This window comes from Schistocerca cancellata, chromosome 6 (assembly GCF_023864275.1).
Source record: "Schistocerca cancellata isolate TAMUIC-IGC-003103 chromosome 6, iqSchCanc2.1, whole genome shotgun sequence".
Taxonomy (NCBI): domain Eukaryota; kingdom Metazoa; phylum Arthropoda; class Insecta; order Orthoptera; family Acrididae; genus Schistocerca; species Schistocerca cancellata.
In genome coordinates, this window is record NC_064631.1 from 588317741 (window position 1) to 588324832 (window position 7092).

Here is a 7092-nt window from a genome sequence, read left to right on the forward strand (position 1 = left end):
CTTTTTTTTAAGGAGTAGTAGTTTTTATTCGTAAAATTGCCACTGGTTTGAAATACTACGTTGTTATAGAACAAGGGAGAAGTGGTCACTGCTATTTTAACAACAATGCCGACCAACACGAGCATCAAACACATGGCATTGCTGAGACGATAATGTCCATGATGTCGTGTGTCGTGGCTTGAGGTACACGTGTACTTGCTGCGTCTGTGTGCAACACGTGTCCCCACCTGGTCTGAGGCAGTTTCTCGCTGTCGTCGCCAGTCATCCGTTGTTCTGCAGAACGGCTCCAACCCTAGTCTGGAAATACTTTTAAAAAGTGACGTAGCAATGAAATACAGGGTTTCATTTGCTTTAAAAGATCAAAGATCTGTCTGCCATTTCCATGAAATAATGAAAGAGGAACGAAATTATGGTAACTGCAATAAACTGAAAACTTAACAATTCATTCATGGTATAAAATAAAAATTGAAAGTAACTGATCTGCAGCCTTTATCTGCTTGCAGCCCTTGAAAATGGACAAATCAACACGAAAAAAAAAGAGTTCTTTAACCTTCAGCCTCAGTTTTCTAACTTTAGCGCTGACTATTCATTGGTACGATCCCCGATTACAACATGATTTTTGGGCAAAGTTTCAAAGAAATTAGAATCGACAGGAGAATACTGGGGATTTTTTGTGGTATTCAACAACTTACCACTTTTCGAGAAATGAAATGAACAATGGAAGGACTAAGTTTTCTTTTATTTGCCTGTTTAATTCAATATTTTGATTGTATGTATTATGAAAATGAGAGAGTCAAAATTTATGAAATCTTCGTTCGACTTCTACGTCTATTATAGAAAATAATCGGAATATAAAACCGAGAACCGGTTATTTCAGAAAACGGTTATTCTGAACAGTGTCAACAGTAAGGTTAAACTGTAGGGATGGCGATTGTCGCTGAAACAAATCGTTTTTGATTACACCGGTTTTCTCATCTAGTTTAACCTGCCTGTTACAACCGCTCAAAATAACCGGTTTCTGGAATAATCGATTTCCTTTATTTTTATGGCTGTCATTTCCAGTAACAAACGTAGACATTGTACAAAGATTGAAAAATTCTAAGACTCCGTCAGACTTTTGCATTATATGTTTTAACATACCTATAATCAAAATATGAAATAAAATAGGTAAATAAAAGGAAATTAACCTGTATACTGTTCGCTGCTTTTCTCGAAACGTAAAGAGGGGTTGAATACTACAAAAAAGTCAACTATTTTGCTGTTAAGTCTAAGTTTTTGAAAATCTGCTCAAAAATCATGTTTAATCCAGGATCACACAAATATTTTGGAATTACGATTAGTTACAGCTGAAGAGAGAAAACTGAGGTAGTGGGACACTATTTTTCGTGTTATGCTGTCCGTTTCTGAGGCCTACAGAAGGATAAGGCTATGCTATATAGACAAAGGCAGCAAATCTCCTCTACCTACTTTTGTTACAAACCGTGAATGGTTAAATTTTTACTTTATTCTCTCTCTCTCTCTCTATTCGTTTAGTCGGTTCCGACTCTTCGTGACCCCATGAACCAAATCACGCCACTTTTTCCTGTCTTGCACTTTCTCCCGTAGACCTTCCAGGTTGGAACACATTGCTTCTGTGATGCCATCGATCCATCTCATCCTCTGACGTCCTCTTCTTCTAGTTCCTTCAATCTTCCCCAGCATTAATGTTTTTTCCAGCGAGGCATGCCTTCGCATTGTGTGTCCAAAGTAGGTCAGCTTTTGTTTTAACATTAGACCTTCCAGGGAGAAATCTGGTTTAATTTGCTCCAATATTGAACTGTTGGTTCTCTTTACAGTCCATGGAACTCTAAGAAGTTTCCTCCAACACCACAATTCGAAGGAGTCAATTCTTCGCCGTTCAGCCTTTCTAATGGTCCAGGTCTCACATCCATACATCACAACTGGAAAGACCATAGCCCTCACAATACGGATCTTTGTTGCTAGTGTTATATCTCTGGACCTTATAACCTTGTCAAGGTTTGACATCGCCTGTCTACCGAGCAACAGGCGTCTCCGGATTTCATGGCTGCAGTCGCAATCAGCAGAGATCTGGGAACCGAGATAACTGAATGTGGTCACTACCTCCATGGTTTCTCCTGCTATATCCCACGAATTGGTAGGTGTAGTTGCCATAATTTTCGTTTTCTTCACATTCAGCATAAGATCGGCCTTTCACTTTCGTCTTTCACCTTCAGTAAGAGTGTTCTCAATTCTTCTTCACTTTCTGCCAACAGGATCGTATCGTCCGCGTACCTGAGGTTGTTTACATTTATTCCAGCTATTTTAATTCCTGTTTCTCCTTCATCTAGCATCGCATTCCTCATAACATGTTCTGCATACAGATTGACAGTGTGCAGCCTTGCCGGACCCCTTTCTGAATCTTTATCCATTTCGTTGTTCCATACATAGTTCTCACCGTGGCTTCTTGGTCAAGGTATAAACTCCGTATCAGATGAATGAGGTGATCTGGTACACCCATGTTTTTCAGTACGTTCCATAATTTGTTGTGATCGACGCAGTCAAAGGCTTTGGCGTAGTCAATAAAGCAGAGGTACACATCTTTCTGGAATTCTCTCGCTTTTTCCATAATCCACCGAATGTTAGCAATTTGATCTCTATTTCCTCTTCCTTTCCTAAATCCAGCTTGTTCTTCTGGTAGCTCTCGATCTAGATATTGGCGAAGTCTATTTTGTAAGATTTTCAGCATAACTTTGCTAGCATGTGAAATAAGGGCGACTGTTCGGTAATCTGAGAATTCTTTAGAACTTTTCTTCTTTGGAATGGGGATGAATACTGATCTTTTCCAGTCTTCTGGTCACTGCTGCGTGATCCATATTTTTTGACATATTGAGTGCAGCACTTTCACTGCATCCTTTCCAGTGACTTTAAACAATTCTGCTGGTATTTCATCATGTCCAATAGTTTTGTTATCAGCCATATTTTCAAGGGCCCACTGGATTTCGCTCTCCAAAATATCTGGCTCTAGTTCTAAATTAACATTTACATCAGCAGTAGGAGCCCTGTCATGATGCAGTTCTTTCTTGTATAGGTCTTCTACATATTCTGCCCATCTTTCCTTAACATCCTCTGCTTCACTCAGATCTTTCCCGTTTCTATCTTTTATCATTCCAATTTTTACCTGGAATTTTCCTTTAATTTCTCTAATTTTCTTATAAAGATCTCTTGTCTTCCCCATTCCGTTACTATCTTCAACTTCCTTGCACTGTTCATTAAAGAGTATATTTTTATCTCTTCTAGCTGATTTCTGAAAATCTTTATTTAATTCAAACATAGCTGATCTATCTCCCTTGATTTTTGCTTTCCTTCGTTCTTCTGCAACTTGCAATGCCTCAATTGATAGCCATCTCGCCTTCTTACTGTTCCATTTCTTGGGAATGTGTTTCTCTGCGGCCTCCTTGACAGTATTAGCTACTTCTGTCCACATCTCTTGCGAGCTTTTGTCCTCCAGCTGTAATACATTAAATCTGTTTTGTACCTCTACAGCATAGTCGGAGGGTATAGAGTTAAGGTCGTATCTGCAAGTTGGGATACTTTTTGCTACATTCTGAAGTTTCAGCCGAAATTTTGCAATCAGGAGCTCTTGATCTGATCCGCAGTCAGCCACAGGTCTTGTTGTACCTGACTGAACCGCGCTCTTCCACCTCTGATTACAAAGTATGTAATCAATTTGGTTCCGGTGTTGGCCATCTGGCGAAGTCCAGGTATATAGGCGTCGTTTTGGTAGTTGAAACAGTGTATTAGTAATTATCAACGAATTTTCTTGGCAGAATTCTAGGAGTCTCTGTCCAGCTTCATTTGTTGTACCAAGACCATATTTCTCTGTTATACCTTCTACAGCTTCATTTCCCACTTTTCCATTCCAATCTCCAGCTATGAAGACGATATCCTTTTTTGGTGTTGACAGTAGTAATTCTTGTAAAAACTGGTCAATATTTTCCTTTTCAGCATCGGTTGTTGGTGCATAAACTTGAATTACTGTGATGTTGAGGGGCTGACCTTGAAGTCTGATGGACATCATTCTATCATTTTTATATTTGCATCCCATTACAGCTTTTCTCACTTTATCACTAACTATGAAGGCTACTCCATTACTTCTGTTGTTATCGTGCCCAGAATAATACACCATATGGCCATCCGAAGCAAATTCTCCCATGCCAGTCCACCTCATTTCACTTATTCCCAATATGTCGATGTTAATTTTCTCCATTTCTCTTTTCACTATGTCTAGTTTTCCTTGATACATGGATCTTACATTCCATGTTCCTATGCAGTGCTTCTCTTTGCACCATCTTACTCTCTTCGTGAAGCTCCTCTCAACCTGGTTCCCGCCGGAGATCCGATCGGGGAACTTGAAACTCCGGAACATTTTGAGCTGAGCGAAGCCATGGGGTTTTCTTGGGATAGTTCAGTGGTGGTTTCTCGTTGCCTTCCACTGTCCTCCAACTCCTATCTGCTCACCGACTCAGTTTCCCGCTGGGGTTGGTTACCCAACCTTCCGCTGAGTTGCTCGGCTTAACAGGGGCACCACGTGTAGGTAGGAAGTTGGAGAATTGAGGTGACAGAGGCTGTGAGAACTCTCTTGCTGAGTCCTTGTAATCGGTATCACCCCCATTTTATGCCAGAGTCTCATGATGTCTGCAGAGACCTCCCCCCAGGTCATTTCCTGGCCCCTTTTACTTTATTACTGTTACCTTAATTTCTTTACTTTTTATTATATCACAGAAATGGCGGGCATAGTATGATTTTGTGTAAAATTTGTAGCGTTATTGTTCTTGAATTACTTCATTTGAAAAACACATTTTGAAGCGGAATATTTTTATTTACTTTTGAGTAGGAATTTGAATAACATTGATTTTCGATGACAAAACTAAAAATGCAGTTTCAAATGAAAAAATTAGATAGTAGACAAAACAAAAGATTTACTGAGAACAATTACATGGCAACAGTTAAAATTTAAGTAACTAATTAATCATTTGGTCAACATTTACCGTCCAATCAGTTCATAAATACTTGCTCTATAACATGTTAATTTGTATGTCGACTCTTTTTTATCAGAAACAGTATCATTTGAAGACGATACCAATTCTTCAGAAAGCACGGAACTTCCTACCAACGAAAAATATTTTTGAGCTACGAATGACAAGCTTGGGATACTCATCCTACTCTGCTACCAGAATAAAAAATAATCACTGCTTCTGGCTCAGCTCTGCTGTACCGCTTCTTATGCCATGTGGTTGTTGCAAATATCTGTGAGAGTTGTTAAGTAACGCGTCCGGATTTTACGGACCTTACATGAGCTTGATCCATAACGACAGAACGATACAGCATGAGATCCTCACAAATAAAAAGTACATGATATCAGCAAAAGGTAATTGCAGTTAACTTCGTGTACCAAAAACTAACAAAAAATCTCTACCAATATGGATAATGACATGGAACAAACAAGTTAAAGCGAAACGCATTTTGGAGACGAACTGAGCAGGTGGTTAATGATTTCGTAAAAATCCAGTTTAGCAAGAGAACGGCGAGCTTTAGTGCAGAAAGGGATAAGGCCAGAACAATACATTATTCCTTTCAACATAAATAAGGCCGGGACCGAGGGTAAGTGGCTGCATGTCATCTAGGCTGCGGCCCAGGAAGAAAAGTAAAATGTTTATTCACCTTGTAAGTAGGCTGTTTAGGTTTTCTTATTGGTAACGCCACGTAGCGCTCTGTATGAAAATCACTGGCTGTGCTGTGTGCAGTCTGTGGCTAGTTTGCATAGTTGTCTGCCATTTTAGTGTTGGGCAGCTGGATGTGAACAGCGCATACGTTGCGCAGTTGGAGGTGAGCCGCCAGCAGTGGTGGATGTGGGGAGAGAGATGGCGGAGTTTTGAAATTTGTAAAAATGGATGTCATGGGCTGCTGTATATATTATGACTTTTGATGACTATTAAGGTAAATACATTGTTTGTTCTCTATTAAAATCTTTCATTTGCTAACTATGCCTATAAGTAGTTAGTGCCTTCCGTAGTTTGAATCTTTTATTTAGCTGGCAGTAGTGGCGCTCGCTGTATTGCAGTAGTTCGAATAACGAAGATTTTTGTGAGGTAAGTGATTTGTGAAAGGTATAGGTTAATGTTAGTCAGGGCCATTCTTTTGTAGGGATTATTGAAAGTCAGATTGCGTTGCGCTAAATATATTGTGTGTCAGTTTAAGCACAGTCTTGTATAATTGTTGAAATGGGACGCTTCAACCTCTACCGAGACGGTGATTGGCTGAAGCCGTACTTGGCGACACAGACGCGACACGGTGGGTTGGGTTATTTGGGAGAGGAGACCAGATAGCGAGGTCATCGGTCTCATTGGATTAGGGAAGGGCGGTGAAGGAAGTCGGCCGTGCCCTTTCAAATGAACCATTCCGGCATTTGCCTGGAGCGATTTACGGAAATCACTGCAAACCTAAATCAGGATGGCCGCACGCGGGATTGAACCGTCGTCCTCCTGAATGCGAGTCCGGTGTGCAAGCCACTGCGCCACCTCGCTCGGTGACACGGTGGGGAGATCCCCATTATATAAAAGCATTTTGAGACATTACGGCTCTCTCTCTCTCTCTCTCTCTCTCTCAGCTCGCGGCAGACCACACAAGTGTGTGGAAATAAGCGAGGGCGTTGAGAGCTTTGCCGAATTTCTCCTTAGTGAGGACGATACGCTTCCCGTATCGTTGCGACAGATAGCAAACTGGTTGTTAATTATTCCTGTGGGAATTTTTGCGGGCAAGGAAATTGTGCACATCATTCCAACCCATAGCGAGTGTCCAATAACCATTATTTCAACTAGGGAAAGATTAACATTCTACCGAATGCAGGAAAGTTGCGACTGAGTGGATTCAGTCAAGGCCAGAGTAGGGAATTAGCGTTTCAGATCCAACACAGAGACAACGTTGTTGTATATACCACTTGGTAAAGTACCATCACGCATTAGGCCACAGTAAATGTTGGGTCTAGATTTTGCTCACTCCAACTTGCGTACGCTTTGACCATTGAATATCAAA

The 7092-nt window shown here is 40.6% G+C and overlaps 1 pseudogene; it reads right to left on the reverse strand.

The window, feature by feature from the left end:
• Positions 1-2542: 2542 nt before the first annotated feature.
• LOC126191456 (uncharacterized) lies at positions 2543-3235 on the reverse strand (annotated as a pseudogene).
• Between the last annotated feature and the right edge of the window lie 3857 nt (positions 3236-7092).